Here is a 26279-nt window from a genome sequence, read left to right on the forward strand (position 1 = left end):
AGCTACCCAGGCATCCCTTGAGTAATATTCTATTTTATATGCATATCACATTTTCTCTATCCATTTATCTATCATTGGATGCTTAGGTTGCTTCCATATTTTCCAAATTATAAAAATGCTGCAATAAACATAGGGATGCATATATTTTCTTAAAGTAGTGTTTTCATTTTCTCTTTTAAAAAGGATTTTATTTATTTATTCATAAGAGACACAGAGAGAGAGGCAGAGACATAGGCAGAGGGAGAATCAGGCTCCCTACAGGGAGCCTGATGTGGGATTTGATCCTGAACCCCGGGATCATGACCTGAGCCAAAGGCAAATGCTCAACCACTGAGCCACCCAGGTGCCCCAGTGTTTTCATTTTCTTTGGGTAAATAACCAGGAGTGGAGTTACTGAGTCAAATGGTACTTCTACTATAATTTTTTGAGGAAACTCCATAATCTTTTCCATCAATTTATCTGTATTTTTGATGGTGGGTCATCAAAGTTGTTTATATATTTAGGATATTAACATCTTACTGGATATATCATCTGCAAATATCTTCTCCCACTCAATATGTTGCCTTTTTGTTTTGTTGGTTTCCTGTACTATACAAAAGATTTTTATTTTAATATAGTTCCAATAGTTTAATTTTGCTTTTGTTTCCCTTGCCTGAGGAGACACATGCAGAGAAATGTTTCTATGGCTGATGTGAAAGAAATTGTTGTCTATGTTTTCTTTTAGAAGCTTTATGGCTTTATTGTCTCATATTTAGGTCTTTAAACCAGTTAGAATTTATTTTTGTGTATGGACTAAGAAAGTCATCCAGGATGATTCACCGGCATATAGCTGTCCTTTGTTTTCCTTCTTACCAATTTGGATAATTTTATTTAATTTTCTTCTGATTTCTGTAGCTAGAACTTCCAGAATTACGTTGAATAAAAGTGGCAAGAGTAGAAATCCTTGTGTTATTCTTGCTCTTATGGAAAAAAAAAATTTCATGAATAAGTATGATGTTAGGTGTGGATTTGTCATAAACAGACTTCATTATATTGAAATGTCCCTCTAAACCCCCTTTGTTGAGAGTTTTTATCATGAACGGATGTGTAATTTTGTCAAATATTTTTTTCTGTATTTATTGAGATGACCATATGATTTTTATTATTTGTTTTGTTGATGTGGTATATCACATTGATTTATTTGTGAATATTGAACCATTTTTGCTTTTCTGCGGAAAAATCCCACTTGATCCTTTTAATATATTGTTGAGTGAGAAGGTTTGAAAATACCTTATTGATGATTCTTGCATGCATGTTTGTCAGGGATTTTTGGCCTGTAGTTTTCTTTTTTGTAGTTTCTTTGCTTGATATTGGTATCAGGGTAATTCAGGCCTCATAGATTATACTGCAAAGCTTTCATTCCTCTTATATTTTTTTTTTGGGGGGGGGGAATAGTTTGAGGAGAATAGGTATTAACTGCTTTAAATGTTTGATATAATTATCCTTTGATGCCATCTGTCCCTGGACTTCTGTATGTTGGAAGTTTTTCCATCATTATTTTGTTCATAGTTATTGATCTCTTTAAATTTTCCACTTCGGCCTGATTCAGTTTTGGAAAACTGTATATTTCTAGGAGTGTACTCATTTTTTTCAGGTTGGCATATAATTTTTTGTAGTTTTATAATACTTTGAATTTCTATAGCATTGGTTGTTACTTTTTTATTTCTAATTTTATTGTGTTCTCTCCCTTTTTTCTTGTTGATCCTGGTTAAATGTTTATTGTATTTGTCTTTTCAAAGAGTCAGCTTTTGATTTCATTGATCTTTTCTATTATTTTATTAGTCTACTCATTTATTTCTGCTCTGATCTTTGTTATTTCCTTCCTTCTTCTAATTTTGGGATTTGTTTGTTCTTTAAATTCCTTTACATTGTTAGATATTCCTATATTGTTATTGTTATTCCTATATTCCTATATTAGATATTTTTCTTGTTTCTTCAGATAGGCCTGTGTTGCTATAAATTTCCTTCCTAGAACAGTTTCTGCTGCATCCCAAAGATTTGGACCATTGTATTTTCATTTTCATTTGTGTCCATGTTGAATTTATTTTTGTGTATGATATAAAAATGTGGTCCAGTTTCATTCTTTTGCATGTTGCTATCCAGTTTTCCCAAAACCATTTGTTGAAGAGATTTCTCCATTTCTCCATTGGATATTCTTTCCTGCTTTGTTGAAGATTAATTGATCATATAGTTGTAGATTCATTTCTGAGTTTTCTATTTTGCTCCATTGATCTATATGTCTATTTTTGTGCCAGTACCATGTTTTTTTTTTTTTTAATCACTACAGCTTTGTTATTTAACTTCAAGTCCAGAATTGTAAGTCCTTCAGCTTTGCCTTTCTTTTACAAAGTTGTTGTCTGGTTTTGGTTATTCAGGATCTTTGGTGGTTCCATAGGAATTTTAGGATTATTTGTTCTAGCTCTCTTAAAAATGTTTTTGGTATTTTGATAAGGATTACACTCAATGTGCAGATTCATAGTATAGATTTTAACAGTATTTATTCTTCATATCAATGAGCATGGAATGTCTTTGATAGTTTTCAGAGTATGCATCTCTCACCTCTTTGGTTAGGTTTTTCTTTAGATATCTTCTTTTTGGTGCAGTTGCAAATGGGTTGGATTCCTTAATTTCTCTTCTTGATGCTTCATTATTGATGTATAGAAATACAACAGATTTCTGTGCATTGGTTTTTAATCCTGTGACTTTATTGAATTTATCAGTTCTAGCAATTTTATGGTAGAGTACCATGTTTTTACAAATAGTGAAAGTTTGACTTTTTACCTACCAGCTTGGATGCCTTTATTTCTTTTTGTTGTCTTATTGCTGTTCCTAGGACATCCAGTAATATGTTGGATAAAAGTGATGAGAGTGGAATCCTTGTCTTGTTCCTGACCTTAGAGGAAAAGCTCTTAGTTTTTTTCCCATTAAGGATGATGTTAGCTGTAGGATTTTCATATATGGTCTTTATTATGTTGAGGTATGCTCCCTTTAAACCTACTTTGTTGAGGGCTTTTATTAATGAATGTTTGTTGTACTTTGTCAAGTGCTTTTTTGCATCTCTTGAAATGATCTTATGGTTTCTTTAATTGATTGATGTATCACATTGATTTGTAAATATTGAACCATGCTTGTAACTTAAGTGTAAGTCCTACTTAATCACAGTGAATGATATTTTTAAAGTATTCTTAGATTTAGTTTGCTAACATTTTGTTGTAGATTTTGCATCTATGTTCATCATGATATTGGCCTGTAGTTCTCTGCTTTAGTGGAGTCTTTGTCTGATTTTGGTATCAGGGTAATTCTGGCCTCATAGAATGAATTTGGAAGTTTTCCTTCTTTTTCTATTTTTTGCAATAGTTTGAGAGGAATAGATATTAACTTTTCTTTAAATGTATGGTAGATATTCTTAGTCTTGGACTTTTGTTTGTTGAGTTTTTTTATTACTAATTTCTTTGCTGGTTGTTGGTCGGTTCAAGTTTTCTGTTTCTTCCTGTTTCATTTTTGGTTGTTTATAGGTTTCTAGTAATTTATGCATTTCTTCCAGATTTCCCAATTTGTTCGCATATAGTTTTTCATAATATTCTCTTAAACTATTTGTATTTCTGTGGTGTTGGCTGTTATTTCCCTTCTCTCATTTGTGATTTTATTTATTGGTGTCTTTTTCTTTTCTTTTTAATGATTATGGCTAGAGGTTTATCAATTATATTTATTTTTTCAAAGAACCAGCTTCTGGTTTCATTGTTCTGTTCTATTGTTTTTTAGTTTCCATATCATTTATTTCTGTTCTAATCTTTATTATTTCCTTCCTTCTGTTGGCTTTATTCTTTTTGTAGCTCCTTTAGATGTAAGGTTAGGTTGTTTGTGCTTCTGAAGGTAAGACAGAATTATACAGCATTACAATCTCAGGACTTCTTTTGCTGCATCCCAAAGGTTTTGGACCATTCTGTTTTTATTTTCATTTGTCTACGTTTTATTTCTTCTTTAATTCCCTTCTTTAATTCTTCTTTAACCCATACAGTGTTTAGTAGCATGTTATTTAACCTCCATGTATTTGTGGTTGACTTCCAGTTTCACAGCATTATGGTCAGAAAGGCACATGGCACATGGTATGACTTCAGTCTTCAATGTCTATTTTGTGACCTACTTTGTGATCTATTTTGGAGGCTGTTCCATGTGCAGTTGAAATGAATGTGTATTCTGCTGTTTTAGGATGTAATGTTCTAAAAGTCTGTTAAATGTATCTGTTGCAGTCTATCATTCAAAGCCATTGCTTCCTTGTTGATTTCTGTTTGGATGATCTGTCCATTGAGGTAAGTGGGATATTAAAGTCCTCCATTATTGCATTATTACCAACGAGTTTGTTTATGTTTCTTATTGTACATTTGGGGTTGTCCTATTTTGTATGCATAAATATTTACAATCGTTATATCTTCTTATTGAATTGTCCCCTTTATTATTATATAGTGGCCTCTTTGTCTCTTGTAAGAGTCTTTTGTTTTAAAGTTTATTTTATCTAATGTAAGTATTGCAACTTTGGCTTTCTTTTTTTTTTAATTTTTATTTATTTATGATAGTCACAGAGAGAGAGAGAGAGAGAGAGGCAGAGACACAGGCAGAGGGAGAAGCAGGCTCCATGCACCGGGAGCCTGACGTGGGATTTGATCCCAGGTCTCCAGGATCGCGCCCTGGGCCAAAGGCAGGCGCTAAACCGCTGCGCCACCCAGGGATCCCAACTTTGGCTTTCTTTTGACATCCATTTGCATGATAGTTTTTTCCTCCATCCCCTCATGGTCAGTCTGCAGGTGTCTTTAGGTCTAAAATAAGTCTCTTGGAGGGAAGATATAAATAGGTCTTGATTTTTAGCCATTCCTGACAGTAATTTCTTACAGCCCCTTTTTCCTCAACATTATCTGTTGTCCATGACTACCACCTGACTCTTCAAAATGGCTATTTCTGCAGTTCATTGCTCCTGCATAGCCATCATGAGAACAAAGTTATGGTTCCTAGAACCATAAATGACCTTCTCAAGTGAAGGAAGTCCCAGTTACTCTTTCTCCCCTTCATAATCCAGGATAGTACAACCAGAGTTAAAGGTATAAGGCCAAAGATAAAGCTTCTTAAAAGAAAAAGGAGCTCCATTTATTTAAGGGATGACAATAGTGTGCCTAATTTTTGTGTTTTATTTGTATTCCACTCTTATAATCATTTATTCAACATCAACCATGCACCAGACATTTGGGTTGGTCCTGATGGTATAAAACATAATTTATATTGTCTCCTCCCACTGTGACTTAGTGTAACCTAGTCCTCTGACTCTGCCAGTAGCTTGCTCTGAATCTTGTGAATCTGAGCCTCCTTATAATTCTCAAATGACAGGCTTAGATTAGGTATATTTAAGAACTTCTTAACCCCTAAATATAATATTCCATATTAACCCTTTGATTTCCTCCTATACTACAGAAGTCCAACAGAATAAAGAAGGTGTCGAGTTTATTTTTATTTAAGCTACCACTTATTTAACACCATATTCCAGCAACTAGGCCAAGTATTTTATGTATATAATTAGATACACTTTATATATGTTATATGTGGATTAATAAACTCTAAAAGAGAAATAAACTGAAGTTTATATAGCCAGTACATGGTTGATTTCAAAGTCTGGAAGTCTAATATGTAGAATTATTATAGAGTTATGCATTTCTATGAAAAAGGAAAAAAGGAGAAGAAAGGTAGCTGCAATGATGTTCTTCAAAGAATAGTGGCCAAGGAATTTCTATGCTTTTATGCTTTTACATAACAAAGCCACATTACCTTTCAATATATATGAAATCCAAAATTAGAGATCAGATATACGTGGGGCATAAAATCCCTCTTACCTGTTTTCCTGTCTCTCATATTTCAGCACTGCTATCTATAAAATGTGAGCGTCTCTTTCTTCCCTTCTACTTTTTCATAGGTGTCGAAGTTTTGGAGATACAATTACACCTCTCAATTTCTCTGCTGTAAACCGAGTTCCAACAAGAGGGAACAGATGTTAAGAGGTAAATGGGAAATAAATTATCACCCTTATAAATAGAGAAACTGATAACTCTTTCTTTCCATGTGTTCCTGGCAGAAATGGATTGAAGTATTAAGGAGTTACCTGAGGCCAGAAAAAGCAATCCTTACCATTCTACTCTAAACCAGATACTGAATTGAAACCTTGGGGAGAATTAATACTGCAAAGATTAAATAACTCTTGCCTTCACATCTGTACCTCCAATAAACTAGAGTATTGTGACCTGACCTAGAAACCCAATATTTAAAATTTTTTTAAAAAAATATTTTATTTAAATTCAATGTAGTTAACATAGAATGTATTATTAGTCTTACGGGTAGAATTTAGTAATTATAATAAGTTGCAATAACACCAAATGCTCATTACTTTAAGTGACCTCCTTAAGGCCCATCACCCAGTTACCTCCCACCCCCCCACCAGCAACCCTCACTTTATTTCCTAGAGTTCAGTATCTCTTATGGTTTGCCCTTCTTTCAATTTTTATCTTATTTTTCCTTCCCATCTCCTATGTTCATCAGTTTTGTTTCTTAAATTCTATATATGAGGAGGAGAGAGGGGCAAGATGGCAGAAGAGTAGGGGTCCTCAACTCATCTGGCCCCACAAACTTATCTAGATAACTTTCAAAACATCCTGAACACCTACGAATTCGACCTGAGATTTAAAGAGAGAACAGCTGGAATGCTACAGAGAGAAAAGTTTTTGCTTCTAACAAGGTAGGAAGGAAAAAAAAAAAAAGGAATAATGTTGAGGAGGGGAACCATGATTAGCAAGGCTAAAGCAGAGCAACGAAAGCCTCTGGAGCAAAAAAGCCCAGCCCCGGAAAAGCGGGAACTTTAAAAATCTACGCCAGAGTTTTCCCTGGTGGAAAACTGTTTAGCAGGGAAATCGGGCAGAATCACAGGAGGAGCAGTGAAATCTCGTTTCCTGGAGTCACTATAAGAGGAGGGGCACCTGGGCGAAAGCTCACTGCAAACCATGGTCCAATATTGGTAAAGGGCTGGAGCGCCGCAGCCCTCCGGGGCATTTGGGAGAAGCCAGTTGGTTAGGCAGGCTGACTCTGGAGGTGCCTTTACCCTAGAGGCTGGCAAGGGACAGAGGTGGCTGTACTCCATTCCCTTCAGGAGAAGTGGTCCCCAGGAGTGCAGGTCAAGCGGCACAGGGCCCCTGATCCCAGGGTGCCCAAGTGGACAAAGCCAGCAATCCTTCATTCCCCCTGCCACAGGGGTAAGCCGGGGGGGGGGGGGGGGCGGGAAGGGACACACAGGAAAGTGAGAACTCTCCTGCTGCTAGGCACTAGGCAAGCTGTGCAGATCCGTGAACTTGCACCTGCCCCCAAGAGCATCTAGGCCAGTGTGGACTGGGAGACTGCAGTTAGTTACTCACAGCAAGCTCAACTCCAGAGCTGGAAATCTGGCTGTTGCCATTTTTGTTTTTCCTCTTTGTTTCGCCTTGTGCCTGGGAAAGGTGGGGGCTCTAGGGGACAAAGGCCTCCCAGATAAACAGCTCACACTAAGCCCAGACCTGGCAAGGGGCGGGGCATCTCTGCTGAGAACCAGTGCAGCAGAACCATCCCCCAGAAGAACTGCTGGAAGAACAAGGGAAATGCAAGTTTACTGAACAAGCAAAATTGGAAAGCTCCAGGACTGAGGGAAAATAGTGTATTGAACTAGAGGGTCTTTAATTTTTCTTTTTCTATTATGACTCATTTTTATATCAGACTAAAAATTTCCAATACTTTTTCTCATTTCCCACCTTAACTATATTTTACCAACTCTTCATTTTTAAGTTTTTTTTTTTTTCCTTTTGACTTTGATATTTCTACAATTACATGTCTTAGATGTATTTTTCACTTCTGGATTCCCTTCAACGTATTCAATTTAATTTTGATAGATATGAGATATGGGTATTTGTTTTTTGTCTTTTCTGCTTCATTTTGTTTTACAATGGTGGAAGTTAATGCCTTCTAACACAGGACCAGGATACACTCAGAACCAAGTGGAACACCATGTTGGTTCATTCTGTGAGATTATATTCTCCTTCCTTCTCACTCTTCCCCCCTCTTATCTTGTTTATATTTTTGTGGTCATTATTGGGGCATTATATAAATATTGATGGTTTATATAAATTTGGGATTGATATCTTCTAACATACACCACAAAATATACTCTGAACCAAGAGTATCACCCTCTAGGACCCCTCAGGTACTCTATATTCTCTCTCCACTACCACTTCCTCACCACCACCATCCCTCCCTTTTTTTTTTCTCTCTTTTCTTTCTTCTTCTTCTTTGTTTTTGGTTATTTAGTTTTACTACTTTGTTTTAAAATTTGTTTTCCACTTTAGTGGTCCTTTTGCTTTATTTTCTTCTGTTCTTTTTCTTCTACTTTCTGATCTCTGAGCTCTTTGGAATCATCTAAGATGTATTTTACTTAGGTCATGGTTGATATTTTTGACTCAGCCCACTCATACAGCTATTCAGCACTGGAAAAAATTACTAGACAGAAGAATTCACCACAAAAGAAAGAACTGGAAACAGTACTCTCTGCCACAGAGTTACAGAATTTGGACTTAAATATGTTATCAGAAATTCGATTCAGAATTACAATTATAAAGCTACTGGTGGCTCTGTAAAAAAAAAAGTGTAAAGGACTCTAGAGACTTCATGACTGCACAATTTAGATCTAATCAGGCTGAAATTAAAAATGGATTAAATGAGACGCAATCCAAACTGATGCTCTAACTGCTAGGGTTAATAGGTGGAAGAGAGAGTGAGTGACATAGAAGACAAGTTGGTGGCAAGGAAGGAAGCTGAGGAAAATGAGAAAAACAATTAAGAGCCCACACGGAAAGGCTTAGGCAATAAAAGATAGCTTGAGAAGGAAGATTATTCGTCTAATTGGGATTCCAGAAGAGGCTGAGAGAGGACCACAAAGTATATTTGAACAAATCATAGCTGAGAACTTCCTAAATCTGGGAAAGGAAACAGGCATTCAGATCCAGGATATAGAGAGGACCCCCCTCAAAAAAAATGAATAAAAAACTGTTCAACGCCTCAACCTTCAATAGTGAAACTTGCAAATTTCTTCTTCTTTTTAAAATTTTAGCCTTTCACGAAGATGGCGCCGAAGGCGAAGAAGGAAGCCCCTGCCCCTCCCAAAGCCGAAGCCAAAGCAAAGGCTTTGAGAGCTAAGAAAGCGGTGCTGAAAGGCGTGCACAGTCACAAAAAAAAGAAGATCCGCACGTCACCTACATTCCGACGACCCAAGACCCTGCGTCTCCGAAGGCAGCCGAAATATCCTCGAAAGAGCGCCCCCAGGAGAAACAAGCTTGATCACTATGCCATCATCAAGTTCCCCTTAACTACTGAGTCAGCCATGAAGAAAATAGAAGACAACAACACACTTGTGTTCATTGTGGATGTCAAGGCCAATAAGCACCAGATCAAACAGGCTGTGAAGAAGCTCTATGACATTGATGTGGCCAAGGTCAACACCTTGATCAGGCCTGATGGAGAGAAGAAAGCATATGTTCGACTGGCTCCTGACTATGATGCTTTGGATGTTGCCAACAAAATTGGGATCATCTAAACTGAGTCCAGCCGGCTATAAATCTAAATATAATTTTTTTCACCATAAAAAAAAAATAAATAAATAAATAAAATTTTATTCATGAGAGACAGAGAGAGAGGAAAAGACACAGGCAGAGGGAGAAGCAGGCTCTATGCAGGAAGCCTGATGTGGGACTCAATCCTGGGACTCCAGAATCATGCCCTGGGCTGAAGGCAGTGCTAAACTGCTGAGCCACCCAAGCTGCCCAAAACTTGCAAATTTCAAAGATAAAGAGAAAATCCTTAAAGCAGCTTGAGAAAAGAGATTATTAACTTATATGGGGAGACATATCAGATTAATAGCAGATGTCTCGACAGAGACCTGGCAGGTCACAAAGGACTGGCAGGATACATTCAGGTACTAAATGAGAAGAACATGCAGCCAAGAATACTCTATCCAGCAAGGCTCTGATTCAGAATAGAAGGAGAGATAAAGAGCTTCCAAGATAGGCAGAAACTGAAAGAATATGTGACCACCAAACTGGCTCTGCAAGAAATAATAAGGGGGACCCTGTAAAAGAAAGAGAATGCCCAAAGAAATAATTCACAAAAGCAAGGACAGAATAGGTATTACAATGACACTTAATTCATATATTTCAATAGTTACTCTGAACATGAATGGGGTAAATGATCCCATCAAAAGACTCAGGGTATCAAACTGGATAAAAAAGCAAGACCCAACTATATGCTGTCTACAAGAGACTCATTTTAGTCCTAAGGATACCTCCAGCCTGAAAATGAATGGGTGCAGAATCATTTACTATTCAAATGGTCCTCAAAAGAAATCTGAGGTAGCAATCCTCATATCAGATAAATTAAAGTTCATACCAAAGACTATATAGTAAGGGATAAAGAGGGACACTACATCATACTTAAAGGTCTATCCAACAAGGCCTAACAATCATGAATATTTATGCCCCTAATGTGGGAGCTGCCAAGTATATCAATCAATTAATAACCAAAGTAAAGGCATACTTAGATAATGATACAATAATAGTATCTGATACTAGTATACTATTATACTAGTAATAGTATAGTGATAGTAATAATAGTAGAAGGCTTCAACACAGCACTTTCAGTAAATGATATTTTAAGCAGAACATCACCAAATAAACAAGGGCCTTAAATGATACAATGGACCAAATAGCTTTCATAAATATATACAGAACTTTCCATCTGAATGCAACTGAATACACATTCTTCTTAACTATACATGGTAATTTCTTCAGAATAGACCACATACTGGGTCACAAATCAGGTCTCAACCAATACCAAAAGATTGAGATTGTCTTCTGCATATTTTCAAACCACAATTATTTGAATCACAAGAAGAAATTTGGAAGAAACTCAAACACATGGAGGTTAAAGCATCTTACTAAAAGATGAATAGGTCAACCTGGAAATTAGAAAAGAATTAAAAAGATTCATGGAAACTAATGAAAATGAAGATACAACTGTTCAACTGTTCAAAATCTTTGGGATACAGCAAAAGTAGACCTGAGAGGGAAATACTTCGCAATACAAGCCTCCCTAAAAAACTGGAAAAAACTCCAATACACAAGGTAACCTTGCACCTAAAGGAATTGGAGAAAGAACAGCAAGTAAAACCTACATCAAGCAGAAGAAGAGAGATTATAAAGATTCAAGCAGAACTCAATGAAATAAAGACCAGAAGAACTGTAGAACAGATCGACAAAACCAGGAGGTGGTTCTTTGAAAGAATTAATTAGATAAACCCCTAGCAAGCATTAATAAAAATAAAAGACTCAAATTACTAAAATCACAAATGAAAGAGGAGAGATCACAACCAATACCAAGGAAATACAAAGGATTTTAAAACATATTGTGATCAGCTATATGCCTACAAATTAGGCAATCTAGAAGAAATGGATGCATTTCTGGGAAACCACAAGTTACCAAAACTGGAACAGGAAGAAACAGAAAACCTGAACAGGCCAATAAACAGGGAGGAAATTGAAGCAGTTATCAAAAGCTCCCAAGACATAAAAGTCCAGGGCCAGATGGCTTCCCAGGGGAATTCTATCAAAATATTAAAGAAGAAATAATACCTATTCTACTAAAGCTGTTCTGAAGGATAGAAAGGGAAGGAATACTTCCAAACTCATTTTATGAGGCCAGCATTGTCTTAATTCCAAAACCAGACAAAGACCCCACCAAAAAGGAGAACTATAGACCAATATCAATATCCCTGATGAACATGTATGCAAAAATTCTCACCACGATACTAGCCAATAGGATCCAACAATACATTAAGAGGATTATTTACCATGACCAAGTGGGATTTATCCCTGGGTTGCAGGGGTGGTTCAATCAACATTATAGATCACATCAACAGGAGAAAAAAACAAGAGCCATATGATCCTCTCAATAGATGCAGAGAAACCATTTGAAGAGTTTTAATCAGGAATTGGTGCTGTATTTTGTCAAAGTGTAGGGATAGAGGGAACATTCCTCAATATCTTAAAAGCTATTTATGAAAAGCCCACAGCAAATATTGTCAATGGGGAAAATTTGAGAGCCTTTCCCCCAAGATCAGTAACATGACAGGGATGTCCACTCTCATCACTGTTATTCAACATAGTACTAGAGGTGCTAGCCTCAGCAATCAGGCAACAAAAAGAACTAAAAGGCATTCAAATTGGCAAAGAAGAAGTCAAACTCTCCCTCTTTGCAGATGACATGATACTGTATAGAGAACCCAAAAGACCACGCCAAGATTGCTAGAACTCATAAAAGTTCGGCAGTGTGGCAGGATACAAAATCAGTGCCCAGAAATTAGTGGCATTTCTATACACTAACAATGAGACTGAAGAAAGAGAAATTAAGGAATCAATCCCATTTACAATTGTACCCCAAATCCTAAAACACCTAGGAATAATCTAACCAAAGAGGTAAAGGATCTATACCCTAATAACTACAGAACACTTTTGAAAGAAATTGAGGAAGACACAAAGAGATGGAAAAATATTCTATGGTAATAGTTTTGAAGAAATAATATTGTGAAAATGTCTATGCTACCCAGGGGAATTTACATGTTCAATGCAATCCCTAACAAATTACCATGGACTTTCTTCACAGAGTTGGAACAAATAATCTTAAGATTTGTGTGGAATCTGAAAAGACCCCGAATAGCCAGGGGAATATTGAAAAAGGAAACCAGATGCAGGGGTATCACCATGCCGGATTTCAAGCTGTATTACAGAGCTATGATCATCAAGACAGTGTGGTACTGGCACAAAAACAGACATATAGATCAATGGAACAGAATAGAGAATCCAGAAATGTGCCTTCAACTCTAAGGTCAACTAATATGCAACAAAGCAGGAAAAAAGATTCACTTAAAAAGGACAGTCTCTTCAATAAATAGTGCTGGAAAAATTGGACAACTACATGCAGAAGAATGAAACTAGACCATTCTCTCACACCATATACAAAGATAAACTAAAAAATGGTTGAAAGACCTAAGTGTGAGACAAGAATCCATCAAAATCCTAGAGGTTATAGCAGCAATGTCCACAATAGCCAAACTGTGGAAGGAGCCTCGGTGTCCACCGAAAGATGAATGGATAAAGAAGATGTGGTTTATGTATACAATGGAATATTACTCAGCCATTAGAAACAACAAATACCCACCATTTTCTTCGACATGTTTGGAACTGGAGGGTATTATGCTGAGTGAAATAAGTCAATCGGAGAAGGACAAAAATTATATGGTCTCATTCATTTGGGGAATATAAAAAATAGTGAAAGGGAATAAAGGGGAAAGGAGAAAAAGAAGTGGGAAATATCAGAAAGGGAGACAGAATATGAAAGACTCCTAACTCTGGGAAACAAACTAGGGGTGGTGGAAAGGGAGGTGGGCGGCAGGTGGGGGTGAGGGGTGACAGGCACTGAGGTGGGCACTTGACGGGATGAGCACTGGGTGTTATTCTGTATGTTGACAAATTGAACACCAATAAAAAATAAATTTATTAAAAAAAAAACAAAAAAACAAAATCCTAGAGGAGAACACAGGCAACAACTATTTTGAACTTAGCCACAGTAACTTCTTGCAAGATACATCTATGAAGGCAAGGGAAACAGAAGCAAAAATGAACTGCTGGGACTTAATCATGATACAAAGCTACTGCACAGCACAACAAACAGTCAAGAAAACTAAAAGTCAACCAACAGAATAGAAGAAGATATTTGCAAATGACATTATCAGCTAAAGGGCTAGTCTCCAAAATATATAAAGAACTTATTAAACTCAACACCCAAGAAACAAAAAATCCAATCATGATATGGGCAGAAGACATGAACAGAAATTTCACAGAGGAAGACATACACATGGTCAATAAGCACATGAGAAAATGCTCTGCATCACTTGCCATCAGGGAAATATAAATCAAAACCACAATGAGATACCACCTCACACCAGTGAAAATGGCAAAAATTAACAAGACAGGAAACAACAAATGTTGGAGAGGATGTGGAGAAGGGGCACCCGTCTTGTACTGTTGGTGAAAATGTGAACTGGTGCAGCCACTCTCAAAAACTGTGTGGAGGTTCCTCAAAGAGTTATAAATAGAGCTACCCTATGACTCAGCAATTGCGCTAATGGGTATATACCCCAAAGATACAGATACAGTGAAAAGCCAGGATACCTGAACCCCAATGTCCATAGCAGCAATGTCCACAATACTCAAACTGTGGAAGGAGCCATGATGTCTTTGACAAGTGAACGGATAAAGAAGATGTGGTCTATATATGCAATGGAATATTACTCAGCCACCAGAAAAGATGAATACCCACCATTTGCTTTGATGTGGATGGAACTGGAGGGTGGTATTATGCTGAGTGAAGTAAGTCAATCAGAGAAGGACAATCGTCATATGGTTTTGCTCATTCGGAGAATATAAGAGATAGTGAAAGGGATTATAAGGGAAGGGGAGGAACTGAGTGGGGAAAAATTAGAGAGGGAGACACACCATGAGAGACTCCTAACTCTGGGAGACGAACAAAGGGTTGCAGAAGGGGTGGTGGGCGGCAGTTGGAGTAACTTGGTGATGGGCACTGAGGAGGGCACTTGATGGGATGAGCACTGGGTGTTATACTATATGTTGGCAAATAGAACTTAAATAAAAACAAACTTAAAAAATAAATTACATATATGAGTGAAATCATGGGGTATTTGTCTTTCTCTGACTTACTTTGCTTAGCATACTATACTCTAGTTCCATCCATGTTATTGCAAAGGGTAAGACTTCATTCTCTTGATGGCTGAGTAATTTTCCATTTTACACAGACACACATGCACACACCACCTCTTCTTTATCAATTCATCTGTCAATGGACATCTGGGCTCTTTCCATACTTTGGTTAGTGTGGATGTTGCAGCTGTAAACACTGGGGTGCAGGTGCCCCTTTGACTCACTATGTTTGTATCATTTGGATAAATGCCTAGTAGTGCAATTGCTGGGTTGTACAGTAGTTCTACTTTTAAACTTCTTGAGGAATCTCCATACTCCTAGAAACACAATCTTACTAAAAGCACAGAGTTCCAGAGAGTTCGGAAGAGTGAAACAGGATTTATGTTACCTTTTCAATGCGGTGACTCCAGTGTGATTCAATGAATGTCATTCTCTCATCTGATGTATTATCTTCATGGTCCTATATATTTCTCCCTTTTCCTTGGAAAGAAGTACATAAGGAGTAGAGGCCCCCAACCTGAGGGTTAAAAGAAAGATCCTTCCCCAGTATGTCTATTGTCCCTAATTTTCTAGTTTTCTTAATGTTCAGTTTAAACCCTGTCATCTCCATGAATCTTACATTGAACAATCAAATGACTTTCTTCCTTCTTTGAGATATCAGTGACTGATTTTAATGTACTTTATTCCAATATTTGACACGAGATCTAGAAATAAAAGGAAAGGTAACTAAATATTTAAGTAAAAAATATTCTAGAATAAAGGCAACACTGAAGTCATTTTAAGATAAAATTTGAAAGAATTTGTCTTCCACAGACCCACACTAAAAGAAAAGCAATAATACCAAGTAGATGTCCCAAACTTCAGGAAGAAGGGCAAGAAATAGATTTTAAATTTCTATAAAAGAATTTAAGGTAATAATACTAATAAATAGTATGGTTTATAGTTCATGTATAAGTAAAACACATGATGAAACAACTTACAAATGGCTAAGCAATATTGGATATAAATGACATAAGTTAAAATTTCATAATCTCTAGAGCTTTACTTTAAAAAAGTACACCTAAACACAATAAAAAAGATTAATTGAAATATTTGAGTCAACGACAAGCAGATGGACATATAATAGGCCCACTGAAAATCAAAATTCCAAAGCACTAGACTCAAACTCAGCCATACAAATAATTATACTAAATGTAAATATACTAAGTATTAAAACAAGCTTGTCAAGTTGGATAGAAAAAGAGTCAATCATTTGCCTCCTGTACATCATAGATTGGTTGAAAATTAAAGGATAGGGAACAATGTACATTACAAATATTATGTGTAAAATGGCTGGTGTGGCTATATTAGTGTCAACTGCAAGAGAAAGAATGTACTCAGAGAAAAAAGAGACCTTCATAATGAGAAATAAATCTATTAAAAAGATATAATTCTAAATGTGTATTCATCTAATAGTTTCAAAATACATGAAAGAGAAACTAAAGAGATAACAGAAAATCTGCGATTATAATTGGTGATTTAAAAAACCCTTTCTAAACAATTTATAGTAGGAAATTGGGAGAAGAAATTTGGGGGAACATCAACTAAGACAGCATAGGATCTAAACAATATTACCAACCAACTTGTCCTCGTGGACATGTTTAAAACACTATATTAATTTCTTGGTGAATGTTAAATGTATACTTAAAGAATGTATAGGGCGGACCGGTGGCGCAGCGGCTTAGAGCCGCCTGCAGCCTGAGGTGTGATCCTGGAGACCGGGGATCGAGTCCCATGTTGAGCCCCCTGCATGGAGCCTGCTTCTCCCTCTCCCTGTGTCTCTGCCTCTCTTTCTCTCTGTGTCTCTCGTGAATAAATAAAATCTTAAAAAAAATAAAGAATGTATATTCTGTAGTATACCATATGACTGACCATAAAACTAGTCCCAAGTCTTAAGGGATTAAAATAAAGGGAATGTTCTCTATCCCAAGGACTAAACTAGAAATAGTCATATGATTTCACTCATCTGTGGATTTAAAAAAATAAATGAGCAAAGGGAGGAAAAAAAAGAAAACCAAGAAACAGACTCTTAACTATAGCAAACAAAATGATGGTCACCAGAATGGAGGTGGGGTAGAGGGGGTGAGGAAAATGCATCAAATAGGTGATGAGATTGAGGACTGCACATGTGATATACACTGGGTGTCATATGAAAGTGTTGAATCACTATATTGCATGCCTGAAACTAATGTTACACTGTATATTAACTAAGTGGAATTTAAGTAGAAACTTAAAGTATGTCTTAAAAATATTTGGAATTTAAACAATTTATAAATAATTCATGGGTCAAAAAAATCATGAAACAAAATACTTTTGAATGAAAAAAAAAAAGAAAACATACCAAACTTGAAGTAGAAGTCTCATACACTATTGGTGAGTGTATATAATCACAAAGTTAAATACACATGACCTAAGCAGTAATTATACTCCTATTTAACCAAGATAAAAGAAAATAAGTCATCTTAAGAAGTTATGTACAAGAATTCTCTTAATAGTCTTATTCCTGATAGCTATAAATTTGTAAATAATCAACATGACCATTAATGAGACAATGAATTTTAAAAGTATGCTATAGGAGGAGTATTCTAGGAAGATGACAGAGTAAGAAGCCCTAGGAATCAGTCTTCCCACCTGGACAACAATTGCACTAGAACATTCTGTCTGATGTAACTATTTTGGAATTCTGGAATCTATTGAAGGCCTATAACTTCTAAGGAAGGGCTTGAGCCAGTAAACTGTATTTAATTTCAACCAAAATCAGCTCTTAGCTCAGCAGCAGTCCTCCAGCCCTGTGGTAGACATCTGTATGCATGTTCCAGGCATATTACATGCAGCTTATGGGAGCCAGGGTGGGCAGTAAGGATCATGTCTTTCAAAAATCAGGATTCTGCATACTGATCACTGATTGCTGCTTCTGATCATAGAGGTTCAGACACAGAAGCAGACAGACATTGTTGCAAACTTCTCCCCCTATAGCCTAAGAACAAAGTTAAGGAGCTTGCACTTCTTGCTTTCAAAACTACAAAGCTATAGTAATCAAAACAGTGTGGTACTGGCATGAAGGCCAATGGAATAGAATAGGGATCCTAGAAATGAATCCTCACATATATGATCAATTTTTGACAAAGGTGACAAGGCCCATTCAATGGAGGAAAGGACGGTCTCTTTAATAAATGGTTCCAGGAAAGCTGAATATCTGCATATACAAAAATGAAGTTGGATCATTACTTAAAATCATATATAAAAATTACCTGAAAATTCAATAATAGTATATAACTTTTAGAAGAAAACAGGACAAAGATTCATGACGGACTTGACAGTAATTTTTTAGATATGACAAAAGAAGTAAATTTGGCTTCTTGAAAATTAAATTACATGCATCAGTGGACACTATCAACAGTGAAAAGACACCATATGTGATAAACTCTTTATAAATAATATACTTATGAAGGGATTAATATCCAGAATATATAGAGAACTCTTAAAACTCAACAACATAGGGCAGCCCAGGTAGCTCAGTGGTTTAGCACTGCCTTCAGCCCAGGGCATGATCCTGGAGACCCGGAATCGAGTCCCACATCAGGCTCCCTGCATGGAGCCTGCTTCTCCCTCTTCCTGTGTCTCTGCCTCTCTCTCTCTCTCTCTGTCCCTCATGAATAAATAAAAAAATAAAATCTTTAAAAAAAACCTCAACAACATAAAAACAGCCCAATTTAGAAATAAGCAAAGGAATAGACATTGCTCTCCAGATATGTGGATGGCCACTAAGCACATGAAGATATTCAACATCACTAATCAGCAGGACAATGCAAATCAGAACAATGATGAGCTATCACCTCACACCCATTAAAATGGCTACTATCAAAGAAACTGAAGAAAAGTGTTGGAAGGATGTGGAGAATTTAATGGGAATGTAAAAACAGTACAGCCCCTGTGGGAAACAGTGTTAATAGAATTACCATATGATCCAGCAATTTTATTTCTGTGGCTATACCCAATAGAATTAAAATCAGTATCTAGATTTAGATGATGTCCTGAGGGTGGTGCCTTCATGATGGCATTTGTGCACTTATAAGAGGAGGAGATAAGATCTCTCTCTCTCTCTCTGCACATGCAGTAAGGAAAGGTCATGTGAGAATATAGCAAGCCAGGATGAGGTTCCCACTAAGAACCTAACCCGCAAGCATCTTGGTCTCCGATTTTCCCACCCTCAACAATTTAAGAAATAAGTTCAATTGTTTAAATTATTCAATATGTGGTATTTTGTGACAGGAGCCCAAGCTGACTAAGACACTCATATTCATAGGAGTATTATTCACAATAACTGAAACATGGAAGAAACCCAAATGTCCATCAGCAGAACAGATAGGCAAAATATGATATAAATGCACAATAAAATATTACTCAGCCTTGAAAAGGAAATTCTGGAATCTACTACAGCATGGATGAAACTTGAGGACATAATTCTAAGTGAAAAAGCCAGTCGCAAAAAGATAAACTGTGTTATTAAATTTTTATAAAGTACTTAGAGTGCTCAAAATCAATGAGATAGTGGGTAGTCTTCAGAAGATGGGAGAGAGGGAAGTGGGAGTTATTGTGTAACGGGCATAGAGTTTCAGTTTTGTAAGATGAAATGGCAATTGTTAAAATATGAATGTACTTAATACTACTGAACCTTATACTTAAAGGGTATGATGGCAAACTTTATATTTTACAATAAAAAAATTAAAAAAAAAAGAAAAAAAATATATGCTGTACCTTAATGGAATACTACTTGACATCTTCTTAGGACTACCTGGTCACCAGCCTCCTTTCCAATTTGAAAGTATTGACTCTTGAGATTCAATCTCAATCTTCTTAGCTTCTGTCTTCAGTACTGCTCCTAATGTCTGAGTGCAGGTAAGGAGCCATACCCTTTAGTTTACTGTCTGAATCCTCTGTATCTTCCCTTGTCCATCACCTTTTATTTACTTGAGAGAAAGAGAGCACGTGGGTGCACAAGTAAGGGGAGGAGCAGAGGGAGAGGGAGTCAGAGAAACAGACTCCCCACTGAGCACAAGGCCCAATGCAGGGCTCCATTCCAGGATCCTGAGATTATGACCCGAGACAAAACCCAGAGTCAGAGGCCTAACTGAGCCACCCAAATGGTCTGCCTACCACTTTTTGATTTGTAGTTTCTTATCATTATTGCTCACTGCTGATTTAATACTGCAGGTATTAAATGCCATTTAATATTATTAGGAATTAAACATTTAAAAATATTTAATTAAAAAATTCTTATTGTAATAAAGTCCCATTCCTCTTGGCTCTCTTCCTCAGGTGTCCTAAAGGCATGTATATTGTGATTTTTTTCTTTTTATCATGTCTTTAGGTAGGCACTTAAGAGTGGGAAAATATTGTGTTTAGATTCTAAGGTACAAACTCTGGTTCTTCAAATATGCAATCTAGGGAAGTCACTTAATTTTTCTGAATTTTGTTTTTAATAAGCAATAAAAAAACCCTGCTTTTTTTCACCTGTAAATGAAATTGCTCTGTAGATTCTCAAGCATTATACAGATTATAGGAATTGTGATAAGATGATAATGATAATGATGAATTATTTTTTAGTATTATGGAGGTGAAAAAATTCAAGGAATAATATCAAATTGCCCCTAACTTGTTGACATCTATGGTGTCCGTTAAGATACCTCTCCATGAGGTCTCAAGTGTTGAGGGGCTTCCTCTCTTTATGGTGGCAAGGCCTCATGTAAGACATAATAAACCAATGAGAAACCCAAAATGCCTGCATTTGCAAAAAGCAAAGCCACAGTTCACTTTCAATTAAATTATTCTCAGTCATATGCAATTATCAAATGCACTTAGGCCATTCATTATGGAGAGAAGAAAAATGCAGCATCACTTGTGTTATTTTTAGTGACATTGGAGCAACTGAATGCAAAGCACCATGTTACCTTTCTCCTAGTTTTTGTTTCTGTAAGTGGATTTTCACAGATGAAAAGAAACATTGCTCTCTTTCACACAGGTTATATTTTCCCAAGTTTCAAGGCTTTACTGGAGCATGGTTCAATAGATCTTTCATGACGTTCCAACTTGACTAATTCTCTGACAACAATGTCTGGAATATTCTGTAAAATATAGAAGGCAGTCTCCTTAAAAATTAAGACTAGTTTTTTTATAGCATTGTTAAATTCTAAGAAGAGTGGATATATGTCAATTTCTAAAATATTATAGGAGATAAAATTTTCCAGTTACACCTCTGAGGCCCAAGGTATTAACTCTCCCCTTAGTAACTTAGAAAGCTTCAGTTCTCTCATTTATAAAATGGAAATTTAAAAGAACCCATCACATAGGGTTATTGTGAGTATCCAATGTGTGTTAATATATTTGAATAACTTAACAGGAGCATGGTGCCTAATAAGCATCCAGTCAATGATATTGATGATAATGAGATAGTAATGATGGTGTTTAGGCTTCATTTAGTTTTCTACTCATTCATTCTATGAACATCTTGTTGAGTGATTTCAATATGTCAAGCATGAGGTTAGACCTTGAGCAAGTAAAAATTGAATTATTCATCCTCCTCTTTCACCCCACTACTACCACATCCAAGGTATATCAGTTCTATTTGTAAGTATTTTGAGAGTTTATTCCTCTCCTTTTTAATCTCTACTACAAACCCCCATTCTTTTTCTTTGTATCTTTCCAATATGCCCTCCACTCTGATACAAGAGAGATCATTCTAAAACTTAGTGTCAGTCTGTCAGTCTGACTTTTATTTTCAATTGCTCTAGCTCATTTAGAATAAAGCACAGACTTTTAATAGGACATCTGTATCAGTTCAGGATCTAGCTACTGACTGTCCAGTCTAATTTCTGACCACATTTTCTTATGTGCATCCTATCCTGTGGGTTCTACTGAAATACTTAAACCGCATTTCCCAGTATTTATGAGGACTAGTTCTCTCACCCAGAAACCCTTTCTTTAGCACAATTTTCATACTAACATTCTCTCTGCCATGCTCTCTACCACACAGCGTGATCTGAGCATGGATCACTTTGTATTAGTCCTATTTATTTTAAGCCCCTCTTTCTAAATTGCAGATTATTTGAAATCTGGAACTTTTCCTAATGCAGATAAGAGGACAAGGAAAGCTTTATTGAATAAGTTAAAAGCAAAAAAATATAGTCTTTTTCTATGCAGAGTTTTTTTTTTTAAGATTTTATTTATTTATTCATGAGAGACACAAAGAGAGGCAGAGACATAGGCATAGGGAGGAGAAGCAGGCTCCATGCAGGAGCCTGATGTGGGACTTGATCCTGAAAGTCCGGGATCATGTCCTGAGCTGAAGGCAGACACTCAACTGCTGAGCCACTCAGGCATCCCTATGCAGTTTAAATACAGTATGTTGTGTCTGTGTGCAATGTATTAATGTTAAATATGAGAAAGTAGACTTCAATACATTGAGAGAATATATTTTTAGAAAAACTAACATTAGTTTTTCTAAAAAAAAACTAATCTAAACATTAAAACTACATCTTACCATTGTATATCTCAAACGGGGGGAAACTGGTCTCAGTAATTGTCAATCTGAGACTAAAACTGGAAGGAATCATAGTTTTTGATATTTCTCTCAACTTGGCTTTGAGTCTTTAGATCCCATCTTTTCTCTTCAACTTCCATGGCTAGGTTGGGCATATACTTGAATTAAAACAGTATGATAAACGTGTGATGACTAAAAAAAAAAAAAAAAATTTGGACTTAAGATCATAATTTGTAAAATTCTGTTGGGCAGATATTACTAGCAATAACACATTAGTACTTAGTATTTTTGTTATTGCTAGTAATATCTGTTAACCTAATGTTATTAACAATATTAGAAGGCTACCCTAATATGAAAGAACTATTATACATCAATCTCTCAGCTAGTGATAAAGAAATGGACATATAGATGTAGAAATGATTGAAATGATTTTCTTTGGCAGATCAGTAAGAGGCTTAAAGTAAAATTATAATTTATTAGGTAATTTTGGATTGTCTACTCACTGCCAAATTTTTCATAAATTCCTACCAGAATCAATTACTTAATACATTTCTTTATATCAACTACACAGTTCTTGTTTTCCAAATGTTGGATACTTTTTCTAAATATAATATTTTATAAAAGGAAAATTCAAGTTTTCACCAGGTCAACTGGGGTCACATATATGTCTAATAATTTCTTATATTTGTGTTAGAGTACAGCATGTTATAAAGTGATTTAACATAATATCTCATTTGATTTTTACAGAGGCAGATACCCTGCCACATCAGCTTGAGAAATCTCAATGGTTAGAATTAAGTGTTTTGCTAAACTGGATAAGAATAATCCATTCATTTTGCTGTATCAAAGAATATTTTCTATTTATTACATTTTCCTTGGTCCATATGTCCAAAATCTATACATGCTAGATATTATCCTGACTTTAAAAGTGTCCATTTAACAAGTAGTTGTTTGAATAATGTCTGTTTCTTCATTTAACATGGCTGGGGGTTGTATTCTACTATAACAAACCTTCTGAATTGTCATCTGCATACCAACAGCAAGATATATTAATCATGCAAAGTCTTAGTTTTCACATTTGTAAAACGAGTACATAAATAGTATATACAAGATAGCTTTGAAAGCAGGAAGATGGCAGAAAAATAAAATCCTGCATTTATCCCGAGGATACATTGAGATAACAGCTACATCTATATGACTAACTCTGAAAATGACCTGAATACACAGAACAGATCTTCCACAGCCATATGTAGACAGGAGGGGTGGAGACATAGCTCATCTAATACATACAAACAGATGAAATGAAGAGTAAGGAATATGTCCCAAATAGAAGAACAAGACAAGATCACAGTAAAACTAAATGAATCACAATAAAAGTAAATGAAACAAATGAAACAAAGATAAGTAATACGTCTGATAAAGAGTTCAAAGTAATGATCCTAGAGATACTCATCATAATTAAATAGAGTGGATGAACTTAGAACTTCAACAAAGAGAGCTGAAGAGTACAATAACTGAAGAGATAGAGCTGAAGAATACAATAACTGAAATGAAAAATAGACTGGAGGGAATCATGGCAGATTAGGTGTTGTAGAATGGATCAGCAATCTGGAAGAGAGGGTAATGAAAAGCAACCAAGCTGAACAGCAAAAAGAATAAAAAATGATAATAGGTTAAGAACTTTGGGACATCAAGCACAATAACATTCACATTACAGGGATCCCAGAAGTAGAAGAGGGGCAGAAAACTTACTTGAAGATTTTCTTAATATGGCAAAAGAAATTGACATCCAGGACTAGAAAATACAGAGAGCCCCAAAAGATTCGAGGAGGTCCACACCAACGTTAAGGAAAGCATTTTAGATGCAGCAAGACAAAAGGATACAGTGACATCACATAACGCTATCAGCTGATTTTTTAGCAGAAAATTTTCAGGCTAGAATGGAGTAGCATGGTATATTCAAAGTGCTGGGAAAACCAACAAACTACAACCAAGAATACCCTACCTGGCAAGGTTGTCATTCAGAACTGAAAGAGAAGGAATTCTGCAGATAAAAATTAAAGTACTTCATTACCAATAAACCAATCTTACAAGAAATGTTAAAGGGATTCTTTAAGTGGAGAGAAGAGGTCATAACTAAAATAAAATTATTAAAGGAAAAATTTTCATAAGTAAAAACAAATATATAGTAAATGTAGATTAATTACAGAATAGAGGTTAACTCTACAAAACAAAGTCAAATACACAAAAAGATATAAAATATGAGATTATATACATAAAATGATGAGGGAATAAAAATTTATTGCTTTTAGAATGTGTTTGAAAGTAAGGGATCACAAATTCAATGTATAATTCCCAATACCTGAGATGTTACATATGAGCCCAATGGTAACAAGAAATAAAAAACCTATGACTGATCCATAAAAACAAAAAGGTGTTATATGTAAGTGATGAATCACTAAATTCTACTCCTAAAACTAATATACTGTTATTAACTAGAATTTAAATAAAAATTTAAAGAAAAAAATAGACAAACTTACCATTAAAGAAAGCCACTAAACCACAAGAAGGAACAGAAGAAATACAAAAACAACCAGAAAAAAAATTAATGAAATGGCTTAAGTACATATGTATCAATAATTACTTTAACTGTAAGTGGAATAACTGCTCTAATCAAAAGACCCAGAATGACAGAATGGATAAAAAATAAGAACCATCTATATATGCTGCTCACAAAAGACTCACTTTAGACCTAAAGGCACAGAGACTGAAAGCGAAAGGATGGAAAATGTAGTCCATACAATTGGAAGTAGAAAAAAAAAAAAAAAGCCAGGGCAGTAACACAGATACTAACAAAGACTGTAGCAAAAGACAAAGAAGGGTACTTGATACCTAAATGAACTAGAAAAAGAACAACAAACCCCAAAGTAGTAAAGAAATAAAATAATAAAAGTTGGAGAGAAAATTAATGAAATAGAGACCAAAGACAAACAATAGAAAAGATCAATGAAACTAAGAGCTGGACTTTGAAAAGATAAAATTGATAAACCTTTAGCCAGACTCAAACAAAAATAGACTCAAATCAGAGATGAAGGAAGAGAAATAACTGGTACCACAGAAAAAGTAAGTTAAAAAATCTAACAAGAGTATATAACAATTGTAAATATGTACCAAACATAGGGGCCCCCAAATACATAAAACAAATATTAATAAAAAAGAAATTGATAGTACTACAGTAAGGGACTTTAACAACCTTCTTACATCAATGGATAGACCACCCAAACAGAAAATTGACAAGGAAACAGTGGCTTTGAATGACACATTAGACCAGATAGACCAAACCAGATATACATAGAACATTTTATCAAAACCCAGCAGAATACACATCTTTTCAAGTGTACACATAACATTCAAGATCGATCACGTTAGGCCATGAAACAAGTCTCAATAAATTTAAGAAGACTGAAATCCTATCAAACATCCTTCTAACCATGATAGTATGAAACTACAAGTCAATTAAAAGGACGTAGAAAAAAATGCAAACGTGGATAAGTGACTTTTTTTTTCTTTTTCTTTTTTAAAGATTTTATTTATTTATTCATAAGCAGAGACAAGCAGAGACACAGGCAGAGGGAGAAGCATGCTCCATGCAGGGAGCCTGAAGTGGGACTCAGCCCCAGGTCTCCAGGATCATGCCCTGGGCTGAAGGCAGCGCTAAACCGCTGAGCCACCCAGGCTGCCCTAAGTGACATTTTCTAAACAACTAACAAGTCAACCAAGAA

At 35.8% G+C, this 26279-nt stretch overlaps 2 long non-coding RNA genes across 3 annotated transcripts in view; both read right to left on the reverse strand.

Moving 5' to 3' along the window:
- The window catches only part of LOC144305159 (uncharacterized), a 99070-nt gene that overhangs the window by 70065 nt on the left and 2726 nt on the right, over positions 1-26279 (reverse strand). Inside the window, exons 2-3 of the long non-coding RNA XR_013372194.1 lie at positions 20909-21082; positions 19716-19927 (exon numbers count right to left, since the gene is read on the reverse strand). This is a non-coding gene — a long non-coding RNA (uncharacterized LOC144305159). The remainder of the gene's footprint in view (positions 1-19715; positions 19928-20908; positions 21083-26279) is intronic.
- Positions 4645-17564, reverse strand: LOC144305151 (uncharacterized). 2 transcript variants are annotated; one of them, XR_013372191.1, is made up of 5 exons: positions 17299-17564; positions 15538-15622; positions 15307-15435; positions 5916-6039; positions 4645-4866 (listed from the first exon to the last, which is right to left on the reverse strand). It is a non-coding gene; the product is annotated as an uncharacterized LOC144305151 (long non-coding RNA). The 2 variants fall into 2 exon arrangements; XR_013372190.1 differs by having other exon boundaries at positions 15307-15622.

Source organism: Canis aureus, chromosome 3 (genome assembly GCF_053574225.1).
Source record: "Canis aureus isolate CA01 chromosome 3, VMU_Caureus_v.1.0, whole genome shotgun sequence".
Lineage (NCBI taxonomy): Eukaryota > Metazoa > Chordata > Mammalia > Carnivora > Canidae > Canis > Canis aureus.